The sequence below is a fragment of the Lutra lutra genome, chromosome 3, assembly GCF_902655055.1.
Source record: "Lutra lutra chromosome 3, mLutLut1.2, whole genome shotgun sequence".
Taxonomy (NCBI): domain Eukaryota; kingdom Metazoa; phylum Chordata; class Mammalia; order Carnivora; family Mustelidae; genus Lutra; species Lutra lutra.
The window spans coordinates 7,101,689-7,123,528 of record NC_062280.1 but is presented as its reverse complement, the minus strand read 5'-3'; the positions used below and the strand labels follow the sequence as shown (position 1 = coordinate 7,123,528).

The 21,840-nt window shown below is 37.7% G+C and overlaps 1 long non-coding RNA gene across 2 annotated transcripts in view; it reads right to left on the bottom strand.

The window, feature by feature from the left end:
• Positions 1 to 392: 392 nt before the first annotated feature.
• The window catches only part of LOC125096098 (uncharacterized), a 36,254-nt gene continuing 14,806 nt past the window's right edge, over positions 393 to 21,840 (bottom strand). For both annotated transcript variants that reach the window (XR_007126063.1, XR_007126061.1), the window contains exon 3: positions 393 to 776. This is a non-coding gene — a long non-coding RNA (uncharacterized LOC125096098). The remainder of the gene's footprint in view (positions 777 to 21,840) is intronic.

The following is a 21,840-nucleotide window of genomic DNA, read 5'->3' as shown; positions in this document are numbered from 1 at the left end:
TTCCCAGATAAACAAAGTCTTCAGAAAAACTAGGATAAATAAAATTAGATGGATTTTTCAGAGCCTTTAAAATTATTTTATATATTATATATAACACATGTTAGATGTATAATGTACCATACACACACGTGTATTATGATATACAGTGTTGTATATATATTCAAGCAGGGACTTCTAACAATGCAAAAACAATTTCCAATTCCTGATGTTTTAAAAGAAGAGTCCTTAATTTTGGTGAACACCGTAGTAACACTTGAAGTCTTGAACACACCTTTTCTGGACCTATGAGCCTCCTAAATTAAGTGTATTTTTTTTCTTTTAATTTCAATATTCATTTTTTCTGGGAAAATGATCCACAAAGTTCAACTTTTTTTTTTTTTAATATTTGACTTATTTATTTGAGAGAGAGAAAGAGAACGAGCAAGGGGGAGGAACGGCTGATGGAAGGAGCAGACTTCCCGATGAGCAGAGAGTCCAATGTGGGACTCAGTCCCAAGACCCTGAGATCATGACGTGAGCCAAACTCTGTTGCTTAACTGACTGAGCCATCCAGTTGCCCTGAAATTCAACTTTCTAATTAAGGTACCTTCAGAGCACTTACTATTAGCATTTATTAGGACCAGATACCCTTTAGAACTTCCTTGGGAACTCTCACTTGCACACGCAGGTCTTTTTGAGAATTGTGTTGTTGGTGTTGGATGCCGGAAGTGATCACTTAGAAGCAAGAGGATGGAGATCAAAGAGCTGCCGGAACCCAGGATCTCCTCCTCATCTACCTGCCAAGAGGGTTGTAAAACAATTTGGAAAGTTAAGAAGATTTGATTTGATTTAGGAGAAGCCCAGCTAAAAAGGAATTTCAAAGTTACAATTATTTCATGAGATAATCAATACAAGTGAAAATCTTTAGTCAAAGGACTAGACCAGGAGAAATATCTTTTGGTAACACAGCACTGTTATGTTAGAGATCAATAAGCAAAAGTTATCCGAGTGGTCAGTTGGACCCATCAGGGAATTAAGGAAACTTGTCTAGGGAAGTAGACAATGAGAAAAGAGTGTATAAATATGTCTTTATCATCTTTTGAAGAAATAGAGCATGATAACTTATATTTAAAGGTATGGTGACAATCTCTTTGTGACCCAGTCATTATTTTTGATTAAATTCCAATTATTAATAAGTTTTTATTGTTTAAGTATTGAGCAGTAAAGGTGGCATACTTAAAGGTGTACACAACAGTAGCCCAAGTATATTTTAAATAGATAGCTACCTGTACACATTAATACACGATATCCTGCCTCACTTTCACAAGTGGAAAAGAGATGTATAAGATTAATGAGGGGTGCAAAATTATGTATGTACATGCCACTTTGTTAAGAGTCTTAATGGTAGTCTGGAAATTAAACCTTAGTTATTAATTACTCTAAAATAACCTCTTTTACTAAACAGTTTAATACCTAGAAAGTAATTCTGAGATTTCCTTATTAATCTGAACTCCACTAAGACCATGTACTAAGCTACTATTCAATTTTTTTTTTTTTTGATAGGTTGCATTGCCATTTCAGATTTGGGATAAAATTCAGATTGAGCACAACATCCAACAATAGTAAAAGTCATTGAAATTTTAATGTTGACTTGAGAATTTGAGGTGGTAGCTTATCTCTATATATCCAGGATCCTTGAACCAAATCCAGGCAATGAAAGTACCTCAGAATGTTCTTGGGGAACATAAAAGCACCAATTCAAAGGGAATAAGACTGATAAAGATGACTTATGATTCAAGTTAGTGGAAAAAAACAGACCTATTTTTTAAGAGTAGTGAAATCCATTCTTGAATTCATACAGTTCTCTGTAAAAATAAATAAAATCACTTTAAGTGTCAAATCTATGTGGTCAGGTTTCCATGAGTCTTAAATTTGATAAAAAGTTTTCTGGCAAAAACAAGAGAGATTATAATACAGCAAGCACTTTCAAATATCTAAATTTACATTTGATAAGGTGCCATGGGTACACTTTAATCTTTTATTTTTATTTCTTTTTATTTTAATTCCTGTATTGCAGTCATATAGTGTTGAATTAGTTTCAGGTGTACAATATAGTGATTTGACAATTCTATACATTACTCAGTGCTCATCATGGAAAGTACTCTTAGTCCCCTTACTTTGATCCTTTTTTAAATTTCAGATTTCATAGCACACTGGATAATAAAATGTATGCTAAAAGTTTAAAAGTTTATATGTGTAAAATACTTAGAAATTACTTGGGACAATTTGTAAAAGGCATAGATAAAATTATTTTTTTAAATATATTATCTAAACTCTCCTACTTTTTGCTTTCTCAGACATCCAGTTGGTACATTTCTCATTCCTAGTGTAAAGTTAATTATTATACCAAACTGGACCTAAAGTAAATGCCAAGTTACAATAGGTAAATATTCCTGTTGAAATTTCAGTTTAACTTTATTAATATCATAAGCAAATTACAGGGAAACCATAAGATGTAGTCAATGAAGAAGCTGAAAATAAGAGAAATTGTGTTGCCCTTTGAGTTAACTCATAAAATAATCTGTGATAAAATCTTTCAAAGTCTTCTTAAAAGAGAAAAAATAGCTGAAGTGGAAGAAAAGTCTATGTTGATAATGTGAATAATGTATTATTCACAAATATGCACTCACAGGCAATAAACAATTGAAAAAAATCGTAGAAGACATTTTGACGGTGCTTCTTTGACTTGCTATAAGTTGTAAGAAACAAAGTCACTTAAATAGTATGGAGAAAATGATTTTGCTTGAAGGGCTTCTCTGTAAGGACAAACTCTTACTTTGCTTCTCTTTGTAGAATACTTCATTCTTCTCACTGTATAAACTAACACAGCCTCTACTCTCTATCTTCTTTGCTAACATTGACGTGACAGTTTCCTTATAATTTCAATTTCACCATTCCGAAGTAATGACATTATTTCTACTCCCATTCAAAACCCTGAAAGAGAAAACTGATTAACTCGTCATTCTAAACCAGGATACACACTGTGGTCAGAGATGACTGGTCAGCCTGGAGATCAGTTATTTGGGGTCAGGGGCTCACTTTCGGTCTAAAATAGTGGAGGCTTGGGGCGCCACAGTGATGCTGTCAGTTAAGCTCTTGATTTTGGCTCAGATCATGATCTAAGGGTCATGAGATAGAGCCCCAAGTTAGGCTCTGCACTCAGCATGGAGTCCACTTATCACTTCCTCCCAGGGCACCTGGGTAGCTCAGTTGGTTGTGTCTGCTGAGCTTTAGGCTCAGGTCATGATATCAAACTCCTGGGCTAGAGCCCCACCTTCAGCTCCCTGCTCAGCGGGGAGTCTGCTTCTCCCTCTCCCTCTGCCCCTCCCCTCTCTGCTCATGCTCTCTCCCTTTCAAATAAATAAATAAATGAATAAATAAAATCTTTAAAAAAAAAAAAGGCCTCACTCTCTCTCTGCTCTCACCTATCCTCCCCCTCCCACTCTCTCTCACTCTCTCAAATAAATAAATTAAAATAAATAGATGATAGATAGGTAGATAGACAGACTGATCTTTAAAAAATGGGGGGGGGGGTGTCAGGTACAGAAACATAACCACTTTGCAACAGGAGATATAGTCAAGGCAGATATCCCTAAGACTTTTGAGAGCATCATAGACAAAGATCAACAATCCCAGTTTAGTTTCTATTCAGGCCCTGTAGAGAGAAGAGAAACGCTATCCAAGATCATGTCTGTTTGCTCTGAAAGGCAAGAACAATCTGTGTATATCGGAAGTCGAACTCAATCTTCCTTAATCGCTTGCCATAAAGTCTGTGAGCCTTAAAACTGATTATTTTCATTCATACTTCATGCTTTCCCTGCAAACTGCTGAGAAATTAAGAAACAGACATACTTTGTATAAAACGGCGTAATGTTCATTGTTTTCAGTCAATGTGACCCGTACCCTGTCAACTCATAAATTCAAGTCTCTGAGCCTGCAAAAAGGAGTTTGAGATCCTGCAATGAGGCAAACTCACAAAGAGTGAGTTGGAGAGACCAACTTGGAGAGACTTCTTGACAACGTCTTGTTGGAGAGACCCCTTGACCACCAGTTAGCAAGCTGACCTTCTCAACCTGAGTGACTTTCTTTTACACGTCTATCAATCAATCACTTTCCCCCTGATTTGTTTTTATCAGTGAGATTCTACAGAATACACATATTCTTCCCTATGTACACACAAACTCACAAATATAACTACATATAAAACACCTTAAGGATTTGCTCTTTATTACATAAATTAAACTTAAGGACAATATTATCTGGTGACTGTAAAACTAGATTATTTAATAGCAATAAAGGAATGAATTCAGCTTCTTCTAGATCATTTATTATCACTTGTTATGAACAACACAATCAATCTGAGTTAAATCTTTTACTTTATGATATTTTGATATCGCTCAGATGACCCTCTGAATATTGCACTAAGTATTTCTGACAGTGTAATATTTATTGTAATACTGTTGGCAACTTTCTTATTCAAAACTGGTTTATTTGCTTTTTATGTGCCATGCTATTAAAATATAAAGTATTGGTTATTAGGATTCTGTTGATGTTATATAAAATGCTTAATTTGTACTGTTAATATTAGTTTAAATCATGTGAAATTGTCAATATTCAAATTTTAAGACCTATAAAGTGGCAATTTTGTATGATTCAATGTAATAATTCCAAAAGGCATTGTATTTTTAAAAAAGATTTACTTATTTATTTGAGAGAAAGAGAGCACACACAAAAGCATGGGAAGGGGCAGAGGGAGAAGGAGAGAGAAAATCCTTAAGCAGACTCTCTGCTGAGCACACAGCCTGATGTGGAGTTTGAGATCATGACCTGAGCTGAAATCAAGAGTTGGATGCTCAACCTACTGAACCACCCAGGCACCCCCCAAAAGACATTATATTTTGAAGGATGACACTATGGGACACTCCCACTAGATTGCATTGTGCCTTTTTATGCATAAATGTGTAATTAATTATGCACCCCTCACTAGTTTCTTTGAGGACTGCTTTTTCCACTCATATAACACTATGGTTAAGAATATTGAATCTGGATTAAGAACTGGTGTCTGATCCTGGCTCCATAACTTAATATCTGTGTGACATTAAATAAGTTCTCCAACCATCAGTTCCTTGTCACAAAATCAGACTGTAACAATGTGAACCTCACGGGGTAATTATGAGGGCCAAATGAGATAGTTAATGTAATTATTTGACGTTGCATTAAGTGATAATATGACTTTAATCAGTGTTAAATTTTTTAAATTTACCTCTTTTTTTGGTGAGAACATTTAAGTCCTATTCTCAGCAAATTTCAGTTATAAAACACAGTATTATCTACTGTAGTCATTAGTCATACATTTGATCTTTATACCTTATTCATCTTGTCACTTAAAGTGTGTACCATTTTGCCAAGCTCTCCCCATATCTCCCAGTTCCTGGCAACAACTTTTCTATTCTCTGTTTCTATGTGTTTAACTTTTATTTTTAGATTCCACATAAGAATGACACTGTGCAGTGTTTTCCTCTATCTGGCTTATTTCATTGAACAGAATGCCCTCAAGAGCTAACCATGTTGTCAAATGACACGTTTTTCTTCTTTCTCATGGCTGGGTAATATTCTATTATATATACGTATGTACGTGTGTGTGTGTGTGTGTGTGTGTGTGTGTGTGTGTGTGTGTGTGTCACATCTTCTTTATCCATTCATCCATTTATAGACACTTAGGTTGTCTCCATATTGTGGCTATTGTGAATAAAGGTGCAGTGAACATGGGAATACAGGGCTCTCTTTTAGATTGCGTTTTCGTTTCCTTTGCATATATACCCAGAAATGGGATTGCTATAGTATATGGTAGTTTAATTTTTAATATTTTGAGGAACCTCCATACTGTTAACTATTGTTATTAGTAGTAGTTATTTCTAAAACCTCAACTATCACTTCTTGCCTTCTAAAATAAACAATAATATGGGGCGACTGGGTGACTCCGTTGGTTAAGTGTCCAACTCGTGGTTTCAGCTCAGGTCATGATCTCAGAGTTGTGAGATCAAGCCCCATGTCAGACTCTATGCTGGGCATAAAGCCTGCTTAAGATTCTCTCTTTCTCTCCCTCTACCTCTCCACCCTCTAAAAAAGATTAAAAAAAGAAGAAGAAGAAGAAGAAGAAGAAGAAGAAGAAGAACAATTAATATAAAAGCATAAGAAATCCTACCAAGCAGAAATCTTCAAGATAAGTAGTGGATCCTTCAGGATTGTTTCATTTCATGTAATTCATACACTATGCAGATGCTTCTTTGTAAAAGTGATAATCAAAAGCCTAAGTGTGGCAATATTCTAAGCGACCTGCTCAATTTAATGTAATACATAGTTATTGAGACCTTGGTATGTGTAAATCACTCTTCTAAGTAGTTGAAGTATGAAAAGAATGTTCCAAGGTTGTTGTAAACAGGGATAAAGAATGAGTTTGCCTTGGGAGAGTTCAAGATGTGATAGTTTCCAGTTTTTACTGTCACAAAGAATCCATATAGATAGATCTGTGCTTAATAACAAGACTGGGGGGGCACCTGGATGGCTCAGTGGGTTAAGCCTCTGCCTTCGGCTCAGGTCATGATCCCAGGGTCCTGGGATCCAGCCCCGCATCGGGCTCTCTGCTCAGCGGGGAGCCTGCTTTCCTCCCTCTCTCTGCCTGCCTCTCTGCCTGCTTGTGATCTCTCTCTGTCAAATAAATAAATAAAAATCTTTAAAAAAAAAAAAAAAAAAAGAACAAGACTGGGAAAGGATTGAAGATCAATCCTCAGCCAGCCTAGCTGAGCATTCAGATGACTGAAATCACAGCCAGGCTCTCCCTGCCCAACTGACCTAAAGCGAGAACGGTCCAGCAGAGCTGGGTCAATCCCCAGTGTTATGAGAGATAATAAGTTGCTGCTTTAAGCCCTAAGTTTAGGGTTGTTTATTATGAAACAAAGATTACCATCAACCAATCATTTTTTGTTTATTTGTTTGCAGCAGATAATAAGCACTAACCAATAATCATAATCATATTAATAACAACAGCAGTAAAAATGGTATTTATATGTTGCTAAATGCATTTCCAGCGGATTTTAACCAAATTTTCAGGAACAAAACTTTTGTTAAGAATATTCATTTTAGCAGATAATCATGAGTTTAACTTTGCCAAGAAGTTTTGTTTCTGTTTCCTATACATTTCTATTCATTTGTGGAATAGATTAAGAGGATCTCATTTGGAGGTTTTCTACCTAATTTATTGTTTCTCACATACTGCTACAACCTGGGTAGTTACTGGACATGCAAGCTTGCAAATGGATTTCTGCTCTAGACTGTCAGCTTCTTTGCTGATCAGTTAGTCTGACCCATACCATTTCTACAAGATGTTCAACCAGTGTGCCTGTGAGTGTGTGCTTTCCTCTGGGACCTTCTGATGATGCAGCGGGGGGGGGGGGGGGGTGTCCCCAATGAAGTGACCTTTTTTTTCTAAATTGATCATGAATATCAGGGGAGAGTAACAACCAGAAGTAGGAAGAAACTTATTTTTACAAAGTGTAGCTTTAAGAATTTGAAAAGTATAATTGGAGTCCATGGACTGTCTGGAGGAATTTTTTAATAAAAATGGCTTTTTTTAATCCGAGACCTTTTTTATGTTCTCTAAAATAATAATAACCAATTTTGTAGAGCTCTGTTTACCTTTTTTTCTGTCTTTCTTTGTGTGTTTGTACACCAATACACACACACATCTCATACCACTTACTTAATTGACATAACATACTTCCAAAAACAAAATTATAAAAGAGAAAACTTCTTGAAACAATTAGACTGATTGTAATAGAGAATGCTTTTCTTTATTTTAACTATGTGCAGGCGCATATTTATGACAGCAACTGATTATTGTTTCATCATATGCTTGTGGGATGTTCAAAATCTAACAGTGTAATTCAAAACAGATTAAATTTGACAAATAAATGAAAATTTCTGACATTTCAAGTTGCACATCTAACATAGCTGAATGATCTTTGGATGTATTTATTTCTTCCATGAAGTTTTGAGAATGAATTTATTTCAAATGGTTCTGTTTCTCTTTCTTAGCTAATAATCCATATTTTATGTTGGATTATTATGCAATGTTAGCTAGTCTTGACATTTAATTATGAAAATTAACTAATATGCTTAGTTTTGCATCTCTTCTAATGATATATAAGGTCTTTCAGGTAACTTCTAAAGACATGCATTGTGAGTAATGTGTCAAATAAGTGTAACAAGAGTCTCTTCAGTAAAATAATAAGTTACAAATATAGACACACTTGAAAAATACTTAATGAGCATGACTGATCCCTCCTCCCTTTCTCCCCCTTCTCTCTATCCCTCCCTTCCCCACTTCCTCTGCCTTTTCTTCCTTCTCTCCATCTCCCTCTATGATAAAGAGTGCAAGTTTTTCCAAGTAATTTGTTTTGTTTCCTAGTAAGTAACTATCTAGCTAGGACCCATAGTACACTAATAAAGTTTTTTTTTTCTTTTTTGCATTAACACTGTTAGACATTTATGGCAGGATTATTTTCTGCAATGAACTTTAATTTTATCTTTCCAGAATGTGGACAAGAAAATAAATTTCTCTTAGAATACCAGTGTTCTTATTGTCATGCTTTACCTTCCTCCTTCTAGTATCAAGAAAGGCTTAGGGGAACTCATTATAATGAGAGGAATGAATAGAAGAGTGCGGGGGGGGGGGATCTTAATTCAGAATTCCTGGGGTTAAATATTTCGTTTTATTTTTTTCTTGTCCCAACTCTTTAGGACCCTGGACAGAACTGGCAACCTCCCACTATTCACATCATATCTGTGGGTGAAGTTGATATGTGTATAAGGCAAAAATGTAATAATATGTGAGAAAAGAAAAACTTTTTTTAGAACAACAAACTACACTTCTTTAGAACTTTTCATTCTGCTCAAGAATAAAAACCAATCTTATTGCCTGTAGGAAATATATTGGTCAAGTCAAGAATCATTTTAGTTTGGGTATTAAAAATTTGGCCCCTGTCCAATTCAAAGCTTATTCTTTGAAATCTCTCCTCTGCCCTTTCATGAAGGATAGTGATAAATGTTGACTTCATTGTGGGCGTGATCATGGGTCTCGTTTGCCTCTGTGCATAAGTAAGACAGGGAGACAGGACCTCTTCCCCAGTTCCTTACCTCTAGCAAGTTCCCTGCTCTGTTTGTGCCATTCGGTGGCCACTTGAGCCCATGCCAGCCTTCCTGAGCACTTGCCTCCATAAGCTAAGGCTCCTGATGGGCAGCCTTGGTCTCCTCACCTTGTGCAGGGCCAATACTCAAGTCTGTCCTCCCTCAACTCCTAAAGCACCAAGCACTTCTGTAGATATTGCAGGCACCAAGTGTTTGGTGAGAATGAAAACTAGCTTCTGTGTTCAGAAGCTCTCCCTTAACTTCTAGGCAATCTTTCACACCCCAGTTACACAGGGAGAAGATGGAGCAAGCATGTCCTTCTTATTCTTTCCTTCACATCCCCTCATCTCTACTCTACACTGTCTCATTCTTCTGGTCTCTTTGATATCTAGTGTCTCAACAGGAAGTTAGAAGATATGAGGGAAGATGATCTAGAACTCCCTGAGCCTTGCACATATCCTCAAAAGCTTCATTTTCTATGTTGTTAGATCTCCAGTGAATCTCACGATTTATTATCTCAAGCGTTTAGCCTCATTGGTTTATAGGTGTGGCATAGGTACAGGTAAGGCAAGAGTGGTAGGACCCACCCACGGGACCCTGAAGCAAAAATCTCTGTTCTTTTTCCTTCTAGATCTCGAGTTATTGCTGCAAGTAAACATTTTGTATCTCACCTCTTTACAAAAAATATTCTACTGTGGTAATAAATATGCTGTGGTGACAGACCTGAAAGCAAAACATGTCACAGATATTTCAATTCTAGACCCCCTATAATTACTAGAGCAAGGTGCACTGTGTTCGGTATTCTTTTAGACGACTATTTATTGTACTATTCAAAAAAATGTGGTTTCCATAGCAACCTTGTCTGCAGATAGTTTCAGAATAGCTTTTTACAGCTTTCAAATCATGAATATATTTTATCCACTTGGGGGGAAAAAGGGAACAGAACAGGCTTTACAATTAATTTATATTCAATATCAGAAAGAACTGTGTCTCCCCAAGAAACCTTTCACGTACACAAAATATCATTAACAATAATGGTCTCGGTTTATAGAAGGTGGGGGAGGGGGTCTTCCCACTTCTCCCAAAAGATGGTAGTTACTCTTGGAATTAGAATTTCTTTGTCTATTCCTTAAAAAGCACACTGTATCTAATTGAAGTGTATGTCAAAAGAGATCGTGATGCCTCAAGTAAGTAATCCCAGAGTATGCTTATATGTCAGCGTGTCTGGGAGATTTACACTGTGTTTTAATTTTCCTTTTGTTTAATGAGCACTTATTACACATCTTCTAGTAACAGTCAGTGTGTGGGCCGTGGTGGTAAAAGATGAAAATAACATTATTACTGCCCTCTAATAAAAAATTCTGGGAGTGGAGTAGACAGTTTATAAAAGGTAAAATATCAAGAATGCTAATAGGACAGGATCGTGAATGGGAGCAGAGAGGAGAAACATCATCCAACCTGTGTGCATAGGGAAGGCTTCTTGGAGGGGACAATGCTGTATTTAATCCTTAAATAGGATTAAGACTATTTCATCAGTAAGAAAGAGGATGCAAGATGTTTTAAGTTGAGGGAAAAAATATGAGACAATATGTATGTGGGGAAACTAATGCAGAAAGGAATGCTATCATTATGAGCTGTCAACAAATTAGCAGATGGGGGACAAGTAAGGTTTTGAAGTACTAAAGACATAAATATTAATGTGTAATAATTGAATATATAAATACCTTGATAGTTTTCATTTTTGTGGGGATTTTTTTGTTTTTGTTTTTGTTTTTTTGCTATTGTTACGGGTAACACAAATTTGGTTGTGTACTTTAAGAAAATGCTGAAGGAAATTCTTTTAAGCGGAATGAACCCCTTTTAGAAGAATCCTCAAATAAGCACAAAAATATTGATTGTAAAAGTTGAATTTTTTAGGTGTAACATCGTAAGAAAGTAGAAACACTACGCTAGTAGCAGGGCGGTCCACAGACTTCCGAGGTGAACTCCTGCTGTCCTTCCCCTTCAATATATGCCGAACTGTTCCCGAGAGGGAGAGGAGTGTGGGCCCTTCCTGTCAGTTTGCGGCCTCTCCTGATGCACTAAGATAAGCCAAAAGGCTTCATTTATGCTGAGAAGTTACATATACGTTTGTTCCTTGAAGTTATACTACCAAAAAGCTAAAATACGAAGTGCAGAATACAAAAATAAATAATCAAATAATAGATAAATAAGATCTTGCCAAATAGCTGTAACCAGAGCCGTGACCTGAGGCACAACTGCCTGTCATCAGTTAGTCACTGCTCGGGTCCCTTAGAGTTATCAAGCGTGGAATTTGCCACCAGGGCACACTCCCTGATGACTCAAGTCTCCACCAATTTTCTTCATTTGAACTCTAGCGTAAGACATTTATTTAACGAATATTTATTTGGCTTTTATTGAATGGATTTGGGAATATTCCTTGCCGCTTTTAAGTATCACCAGCTTCATTTGTGAATGAGGAAATTGAAACAGAGGATTCATCAATTACAAAAAGGAAAAGGGAAGACCTAAAGTTCTTATAATTCTCAGTAATTTGAATGTCTTTCCCGTGCATTCCGTCTCTTGAAGCCATTCGCGTTGTGTGCCCTAATTCATTTTTTTTTTAAAGACTTTATTTATTTATTTGTCAGAGAGAGAGGGAGAGAGAGCGAGCACAGGCAGACAGAAGGGCAGGCAGAGGCAGAGGTAGAAGCAGGCTCCCCGCCGAGCAAGGAGCCCGATGTGGGACTTGATCCCAAGATGCTGGGATCATGACCTGAGCCGAAGGCAGCTGCTTAACCAACTGAGCCACCCAGGCGTCCCAGCCCTAATTCATTTTTTCCTGGAGAAACATTCTGGCCTTTCAGTCACCTCCATGACAACTGTGTCTCTTAGTACTTGAGGACATCAAGACCCATCCATGGTTTCACTTTTTTTTTTTTTTTTTTAGCCTTTTAATTAGTTCATTGATTCTTTGAACCGTCTCCTTAGAACTCAGAAATTTCTGCTTCTCCCGTTTAACCTTTCTTTTGCCAATTACTCTCTACTGCCTTTATTGGAGTGTCAGTCTTTGGGGGCCTCAAGCAGTTGAGCAACGCTCATTACTGGGAACATTACTGGGAACAACAAATATTTTCACCAAATCTCACTCCCAGTAACTACCTTTGAAAGATCTTATTAGTTAGGAAACAGAACAGCGAACAAAGAGAAGAAAAATACTCTAGATCAAGAATTCAATATTACCCCTTTGGAAAGTCTCTGTGTCAAATAATGTCTCTGACTGTTCTGCAAATCAGGAGCTTACAAATATGTAGGACATTTTGCATGCCATATATAAATAATCCTCAAAATATTGCAGGTGATATTAAGTGGAATCCATGTTTTTTTTTTTTTTTTTCTTTTGCTATTTTTTAAATTAATGTGGAAACTGCAGTTCGGAGAGATTAAATAACTTGTCCCATCTTGTATATCTAATACGTGGCCAAGCAAAGATTCAAGTAAGGATAACGTAGACTCTAAACTTAAATGCATAATTTTTTGCTATTTTCTGCAGCTGCATTAACAGAGTGAAGAAATTTTGCTCAACAATTTTTGGTGGGTTTCTCTTTCTCCTTATGAGATTTTACTTTAATGAGTGCCTATATTTTTACTACAAGAATTCAGACAAACAGCATTTTTCATGGAAGATTCATGCCTTAGGCTCTGAAATGATCTGAGGCCACATTATTCTCCTTCAGGGTTTGATTTGAGAGCCATTCCCATGATGACACACTTTGATGTACACTAAATTTATTCTGTTTTTAATGCTGTTTTCTGATTTCTTTTAACATTGCCACCAGTTCTGTTTTAATTAATTGTGTTTGGAAGTATGCTCAGGGTATCTCTAGGAAAGTGCTTCCTCAGAACTAAGTCACATTATTTTCTAGGTCATCAATTATGAGGAATCAGAAGATATGTATCCTGATCCCTGGGTTGCCACTAATTAGCTGTGTGATCTCAACCTTGAAAAAAAAAAGTCACTTAACCTCTCTAAAACTTTCTGGCTTCCAGTGTTTTATAGTGACTGGACAAAACAAACAAACAGACAAACAGAAAACTTATTTGAGTCCCTTCCCAACTCTAGTATTATCTAATTCTATTGTATTTTCCTTTACACTCAGCCTCCCCTATGTGACATCACAAAGTCTTGGTCTAAGCTCCTATCCACTATTGTAAGGATTTGCCCCTAGAGAGCTCAGTCTTCTTCCCTCTCCAGCCTCCTGCATGCTTTCACAACCACCAGGCCAAAACAATTTTCTCAAACTTCTTGTTAGAGATAGGACACTGCCGGCAATATTGATGCTGACGCACCCTACCCCAGCAGGGTGGTGTGCACTGTAGTGGTCAAATAACTAAGATTGGATGATTTAGATTTTCTTGATGAGAAGGATTTGGGGTTGGGCTTCAGAGAAAAACAGCATAAATATTTTAGATGTTTGGGATAGCATCACACCCTCTTTCATCTACTCTTGAAGACAAGTCACACTTGTCTTCTTGCAGTTTTTTTTTTTTAAAGATTTTATTTATTTATTTGACAGACAGAGACCACAAGTAGGCAGGGAGGCAGGCAGAGAGAGAGAGGAGGAAGCAGGCTCCCTGCTGAGCAGAGAGCCCCATGCGGGACTCGATCCCAGGACCCTGGGATCATGACCTGAGCCGAAGGCAGAGGCTTTAACCCACTGAGCCACCCAGGCACCCCTGCTTACAGTTTTTAAGGCACGCCTGTGCGCTTGTAAATGCTTCTGCCAGGAAGGCGTTTCTTTCGAGTATGCACATGGCTCACTCGTTTCAGAGGCATTCTTTCCCATCTCACTACTGAACTACCATCACACTATCACTTCTCGTTCCGTAAAACCCCATCCTGTTTCTATATGTTCTTTTTCTTCATAGAAATGATCAGCATATTTTTATAGTATATGTCTCCCTTCTTGATAATTTAAGCTTCTTAAAAGGGGATGGTGCCCTCTTTTGTGGCTTGCCTGCATCTCGTCTTCATCCTGGTAAATAATAACTCTGTTAAAAGCTCCTCAGTGCCCGTTCTACCAGAATCCTGACTGATGTGCCTGGCATTTCAGTTCCTTCCAGCTTACAGGCCTTTGAATGCTTTTCATCAAGTAGTAGAGGAAATGATTAGAACTGCTCAAACACTGAGTCTAAGATTTCTGGCAAGTGCGCCCATATGGAAAAGAAGCCACGCTGATTAAAAACGAAATTCTTATCTTCTAGATGAACCTTCTTCAGAATCTACCGCCACACACATGCCTCAGATTTTTGCTGATGTAATTAATGACTTCATGCAGTTTTTAATATGTAAACCTTTGGCTTCAAATTTGAACAGTGTCTTGCCTCTGAAACATCTCCCCTCACAACTGTGGTTTCCTATACAATGAGAAGGGGTTTGAATCTGCGACCAAAACAAGATAAGGAGAAAAGACATCCATCTACTAGCTAGAGAAATGCACAGATTTATTAAATTTAACACCCTATACAGCAGCTAAAACATTAATCGTTAGACTGTCCACATTGCTAGGTAATAAAAGATAGATCTTTTCTTTTCTTCCCACTCTGGAAGACAGTACCCAAGGCAGGAGGTCAGCAGAATTGTGCTTTAAATGTCTCATAAACTAGGGGTGTTGTGACTGGTCTAATATGCATTCAATAGAATTACTTTTTCTCAATCTCTCTCTCTCTATCTGTATTTCTATTTCTCTATCTTTCTCTGACTTTAGAGAAATAGAACTAAGTGAGCCAAGATTAAAAAGTCATAAATCTATCTAGCAAGTATGCTAGTATATATTAACAGGAAAAGGATGCTCCGGCCTCAGTCTTCCATTATGAGGTTGGGAATAGGAGAATGGAATTGGGGATGGGTAATTACTATCATTTTAATCATTTTATAGTTTTCGTCATATTCACGACAGCAGTCTCTTCCCTTATTCCCTTGCAAGGCTTTGTTATAAAAGGTGCTTATTTTTTTTTTCATATCCTGTCAAGGTCAAATTACAAATGACTTTCAAAAACTAAATACAAATCAACAAAATTACCTACAAATTATTCTTCTATATACATTATCAATTTAGATGTTGACTATGTACTAAGATTGCTATCCTATCTAAATAACAAAACATCCATTTAGCATTTCTCACTCAGCTGATAAAAATTAAACAGAAAAACAATAGAAAAATGATACTGAATTTAATAATTTTTGTGGCTAATAGGCCCCTTTTCACCAGTAGAATACTTAAAAAATTCAGATTAAGACACACCAAAAAATCTCTAAAAATACAGATAATTTGCAAATATTTTAAAAGATTGTGGACAGCAGAATCTTAAGGATGGTATCAAACATAGTGTAAGTCCCAGCTTGGTCATTACTTACTCTGTGACACTGGGCAAATTATTTAACTTCTTTAGTGCATAATTTTATCATCTGTGAAATGTAGAGGGTTACCAGTAGTATCTATCCCATAGGGTTGCTATGAAGATTAAATGAGAATATACATATAAAATATATATCACAAGACCAAGGCGGTACAAGTATAAGCACTAGTTATTTCTATTATTGCTATTTTTGTTATTATTTCGGTTATATGTAGAATATTGAAAAATTTTTTTTAATCTTTTAAATTTTATTTTTTATAAACATATATTTTTATCCCCAGGGGTACAGGTCTGCAAATCGCCAGGTTTGCACACTTCACAGCACTCACCATAGCACATACCCTCCCCAATATCCATAACCCCAGCCCCCCCTGTCAACCCCCCTCCCCCCATCAACCCTCAGTTTGTTTTGTGAGATTAAGAGTCACTTATGGTTTGTCTCCCTCCCAATCCCATCTTGTTACATTTATTCTTCTCCTACCCCCTTAACCCCCCATGATGCATCTCCTCTCCCTCATATCAGGGAGATCATATGATAGTTGTCTTTCTCCGATTGACTTATTTCGCTAAGCATGATACCCTCTAGTTCCATCCACGTTGTCGCAAATGGCAAGATTTCATTTCTTTTGATGGCTGCATAGTATTCCATTGAGTATATATACCACATCTTCTTTATCCATTCGTCTGTTGATGGACATCTAGGTTCTTTCCATAGTTTGGCTATTGTAGACATTGCTGCTATAAACATTCGGGTGCACGTGCCCCTTCGGATCACTATGTTTGTATCTTTAGGGTAAATACCCAGCAGTGCAATTGCTGGGTCATAGGGTAGTTCTATTTTCAACATTTTGAGGAACCTCCATGCTGTTTTCCAGAGTAGTTGCACCAGCTTGCATTCCCACCAACAGTGTAGGAGGGTTCCCCTTTCTCCACATCCTCGCCAGCATCTGTCATTTCCTGACTTGTTGATTTTAGCCATTCTGACTGGTGTGAGGTTATCTCATTGTGGTTTTGATTTGTATTTCCCTGATGCCGAGTGATATGGAGCACTTTTTCATGTGTCTGTTGGCCATCTGGATGTCTTCTTTGCAGAAATGTCTGTTCATGTCCTCTGCCCATTTCTTGATTGGATTATTTGTTCTTTGGGTGTTGAGTTTGCTAAATTCTTTATAGATATTGGACACTAGCCCTCTATCTGATATGTCGTTTGCAAATATCTTCTCCCATTCTGTCAGTTGTCTTTTGGTTTTGTTAACTGTTTCCTTTGCTGTGCAAAAGCTTTTGATCTTGATAAAATCCCAATAGTTCATTTTTGCCCTTGCTTCCTTTGCCTTTGGCGATGTTCCTAGGAAGATGTTGCTGTGGCTGAAGTCGAAGAGGTTGCTGCCTGTGTTCTCCTCAAGGATTTTGATGGATTCCTTTCTCACATTGAGGTCCTTCATCCACTTTGAGTCTATTTTTGTGTGTGGTGTAAGGAAATGGTCCAATTTCATTTTTCTGCATGTGGCTGTCCAATTTTCCCAACACCATTTATTGAAGAGGCTGTCTTTGTTCCATTGGACATTCTTTCCTGCTTTGTCAAAGATTAGTTGACCATAGAGTTGAGGTTCTATTTCTGGGCTCTCTATTCTGTTCCATTGATCGATGTGTCTGTTTTTGTGCCAGTACCATGCTGTCTTGATGATGACAGCTTTGTAATAGAGCTTGAAGTCCAGAATTGTGATGCCACCAACTTTGGCTTTCTTTTTCAAAATTCCTTTGGCTATTAGAGGACTTTTCTGGTTCCATATAAATTTTAGGATTATTTGTTCCATTTCTTTGAAAAAAATGGATGGTACTTTGATAGGAATTGCATTAAATGTGTAGATTGCTTTAGGTAGCATAGACATTTTCACTATATTTATTCTTCCAATCCAGGAGCATGGAACATTTTTCCATTTCTTTGTGTCTTCCTCAATTTCTTTCATTAGTACTTTATAGTTTTCTGAGTATAGATTCTTAGTCTCTTTGGTTAGGTTTATTCCTAGGTATCTTATAGTTTTGGGTGCAATTGTAAATCGGATGGACTCCTTAATTTCTCTTTCTTCTGTCTTGTTGTTGGTGTAGAGAAATACAACTGATTTCTGTGCATTTATTTTATATCCTGACACTTTCCTGAATTCCTGTACAAGTTCTAGCAGTTTTGGAGTGGAGTCTTTGGGGTTTTCCACATATAGTATCATATCATCTGCAAAGAGTGATAGTTTGACTTCTTCTTTGCCGATCTGGATGCCTTTAATTTCCTTTTGTTGTCTGATTGCTGAGGCTAGGACTTCTAGTACTATGTTGAATAACAGTGGTGATAACGGACATCCCTGCCGTGTTCCTGACCTCAGCGGAAAAGCTTTCAGTTTTTCTCCATTGAGAATGATATTTGTGGTGGGTTTTTCATAGATGGCTTTGATAATATTGAGGTATGTGCCGTCTATCCCTACACTTTGAAGAGTTTTGATCAGGAAGGGATGCTGTACTTTGTCAAATGCTTTTTCAGCATCTATGGAGAGTATCATATGATTCTTGTTCTTTCTTTTATTAATGTGTTGTATCACATTGATTGATTTGCGGATGTTGAACCAACCTTGCAGCCCTGGAATAAATCCCACTTGGTCGTGGTGAATAATCCTTTTAATGTACTGTTGAATCCTATTGGCTAGTATTTTGGCGAGAATTTTTGCATCTGTGTTCATCAAGGATATTGGTCTGTAGTTCTCTTTTTTGATGGGATCCTTGTCTGGTTTTGGGATCAAGGTGATGCTGGCCTCATAAAATGAGTTTGGAAGTTTTCCTTCCATTTCTATTTTTTGGAACAGTTTCAGGAGAATAGGAATTAGTTCTTCTTTAAATGTTTGGTAGAATTCCCCCGGGAAGCCGTCTGGCCCTGGGCTTTTGTTTGTTTGGAGATTTTTGATGACTGTTTCAATCTCCTTACTGGTTATGGGTCTGTTCAGGCTTTCCATTTCTTCCTGGTTCAGTTGTGGTAGTTTATATGTCTCTAGGAATGCATCCATTTCTTCCAGATTGTCAAATTTGTTGGCGTAGAGTTGCTCATAGTATGTTCTTATAATTGTCTGTATTTCTTTGGTGTTCGTTGTGATCTCTCCTCTTTCATTCATGATTTTATTTATTTGGGTCCTTTCTCTTTTCTTTTTGATAAGTCTGGCCAGGGGTTTATCAATCTTATTAATTCTTTCAAAGAACCAGCTCCTAGTTTTGTTGATTTGTTCTATTGTTTTTTTGGTTTCTATTTCATTGATTTCTGCTCTGAGCTTTATGATTTCTCTTCTCCTGCTGGGTTTAGGGTTTCTTTCTTGTTCTTTCTCCAGTTCCTTTAGGTGTAGGGTTAGGTTGTGTACCTGAGACCTTTCTTGTTTCTTGAGAAAGGCTTGTACCGCTACATATTTTCCTCTCAGGACTGCCTTTGTTGTGTCCCACAGATTCTGAACCGTTGTGTTTTCATTATCATTTGTTTCCATAAATTTTTTCAATTCTTCTTTAATTTCCTAGTTGACCCATTCATTCTTTAGAAGGATGCTGTTTAGTCTCCATGTATTTGGGTTCTTTCCAAATTTCCTCTTGTGATTGAGTTCTAGCTTTAGAGCATTGTGGTCTGAAAATATGCAGGGAATGATCCCAATCTTTTGATACCGGTTGAGACTTGATTTAGGACCAAGAATGTGATCTATTCTGGAGAATGTTCCATGTGCACTAGAGAAGAATGTGTATTCTGTTGCTTTGGGATGAAATGTTCTGAATATATCTTTGATGTCCATCTGGTCCAGTGTGTCATTTAAGGCCTTGATTTCCTTGTTGATCTTTTGCTTGGATGATCTGTCCATTTCAGTGAGGGGAGTGTTAAAATCCCCTACGATTATTGTATTCTTGTCGATGTGTTTCTTTGATTTTGTTATTAATTGGTTTATATAGTTGGCTGCTCTCACGTTAGGGGCATAGATATTTAAAATTGTTAGATCTTCTTGTTGGACAGTTCCTTTGAGTATGATATAGTATCCTTCCTCATCTCTTATTATAGTCTTTGGCTTAAAATCTAATTGATCTGATATAAGGATTGCCACTCCTGCTTTCTTCTGATGTCCATTAGCATGGTAAATTCTTTTCCACCCCCTCACTTTAAACCTGGAGGTGTCTTCGGGTTTAAGATGAGTTTCTTGTAGGCAACATATAGATGGGTTTTGTTTTTTTATCCATTCTGATACCCTGTGTCTTTTGAATGGGGCATTTAGCCCATTAACATTCAGGGTAAGTATTGAGAGATATGAATTTAGTGCCATTGTATTGCCTGTAAGGTGACTGTTATTGTATATTGTCTCTGTTTCTTTCTGATCTACTACTCTTAGGGTCTCTCTTTGCTTAGAGGACCCCTTTCAATATTTCCTGTAGAGCTGGTTTGGTATTTGCAAATTCTTTCAGTTTGTTTGTCCTGGAAGCTTTTAATCTCTCCTTCTATTTTCAATGATAGCCTAGCTGGATATAGTATTCTTGGCTGCATGTTTTTCTCATTTAGTACTCTGAATATATCATGCCAGCTCTTTCTGGCCTGCCAGGTCTCTGTGGATATGTCTGCTGCCAATCTAATATTTTTACCATTGTACGTTACAGACTTCTTTTCCCGGGCTGCTTTCAGGATCTTCTCTTTGTCACTAAGACTTGTAAATTTTACTATTAGGTGACGGGGTGTGGACCTATTCTTATTGATTTTGAGGGGGGTTCTCTGAACCTCCTGGATTTTGATGCTTGTTCCCTTTGCCAATTGGGGAAATTCTCTCCAATAATTCTCTCCAACATACCTTCTGCTCCCCTCTCTGTTTCCTCTTCTTCTGGAATCCCAATTATTCTAATGTTGTTTCATCTTATGATGTCACTTATCTCTCAAATTCTCCCCTCGTGGTCCAGTAGCTGTTTGTCCCTCTTTTTCTCAGCTTCTTTATTCTCTGTCATTTGGTCTTCTATATTGCTAATTCTTTCTTCTGCCTCATTTATCCTAGCAGTGAGAGCCTCCATTTTTGATTGCACCTCATTCATAGCTTTTTTGATTTCAACTTGGTTAGATTTTAGTTCTTTTATTTCTCCAGAAAGGGCTTTTATATCTCCCTAGAGGGTTGCTTCAATATCTTCCATTCCTTTTTTAAGCCCGGCTAGAACCTTGAGAATCGTCATTCTGAACTCTATATCTGACATATTACCAATGTCTGTATTGATTAGGTCCCTAGCCTTTGGTACTGCTTCTTGTTCTTTTTTTTGTGGTGAATTGTTCTGCCTTGTCATTTTGTCCAGATAAGAGTATATGAAGGAGCAAGTAAAATACTAAAAGGGTGGCAACAACCCCAGGAAAATATGCTTTAGCCAAATCAGAAGAGATCCCAAATCGTGAGGGGGGAGAAAGGGGATAAAAAGGGGTTCAGAAAGAAAAAAAAAAAAGAAAAGAAACTATTAAAAAAAGAAAGCCGATAAAAAATATAAAAAGGAAAAAATATATATATATATTAGATAAACTAAAAAACGTTAAAAAAGAAAACGGTAAAAGTTAAAAAATTTAGCAGAAGAAGAGAAAAAAAAATTGAAAAAGAAAAGAAAAAAAAATTAATTTAACTGTAAGGCTAAAGAATCATGGGGAGAAAGCCATGAGTTCCGTGCTTTGCTTTCTTCTCCTCTGGAATTCGGCCACTCTCCTTGGTATTGAAACTGCACTCCTCGGTAGGTGAACTTGGTCCTGGCTGGGTTTCCCGTTGATCTTCTGGGGGAGGGGCCTGTTGTGTTGTAGTGATTCTCAAGCGTCTTTGCCCCAGGCGGCGTTGCGCCGCCCTTACCCGGGGCCGGGCTGAGTCATCTGCTTGGGTTTGCTGGGTTCGCTTTCGGGAGCTTTTGTTCTCTGAGCGCTTTCCGTAGAGTCCGGAGGGCGGGAATGAAGACGGCGGCCTCCTGGTGTCCGGCCCGGAGGAGCCGAGAGCCCGGGGCCCCACTCCTCAGCGCGCCCTCAGAGAACAGCGCCCAATGACTCCCGTCACCCTGGCCTCCGGCCGCGCTCCGAGCTGACCGAGCCTGCGACCGGTTCAAGGCAACCCTGAGCTGAGAGTCACTCCTCGGCTCTGTCTCTGTAGCCGGCTTCCCCGGTCTAATACCTGCGAGCTCTGCGACACT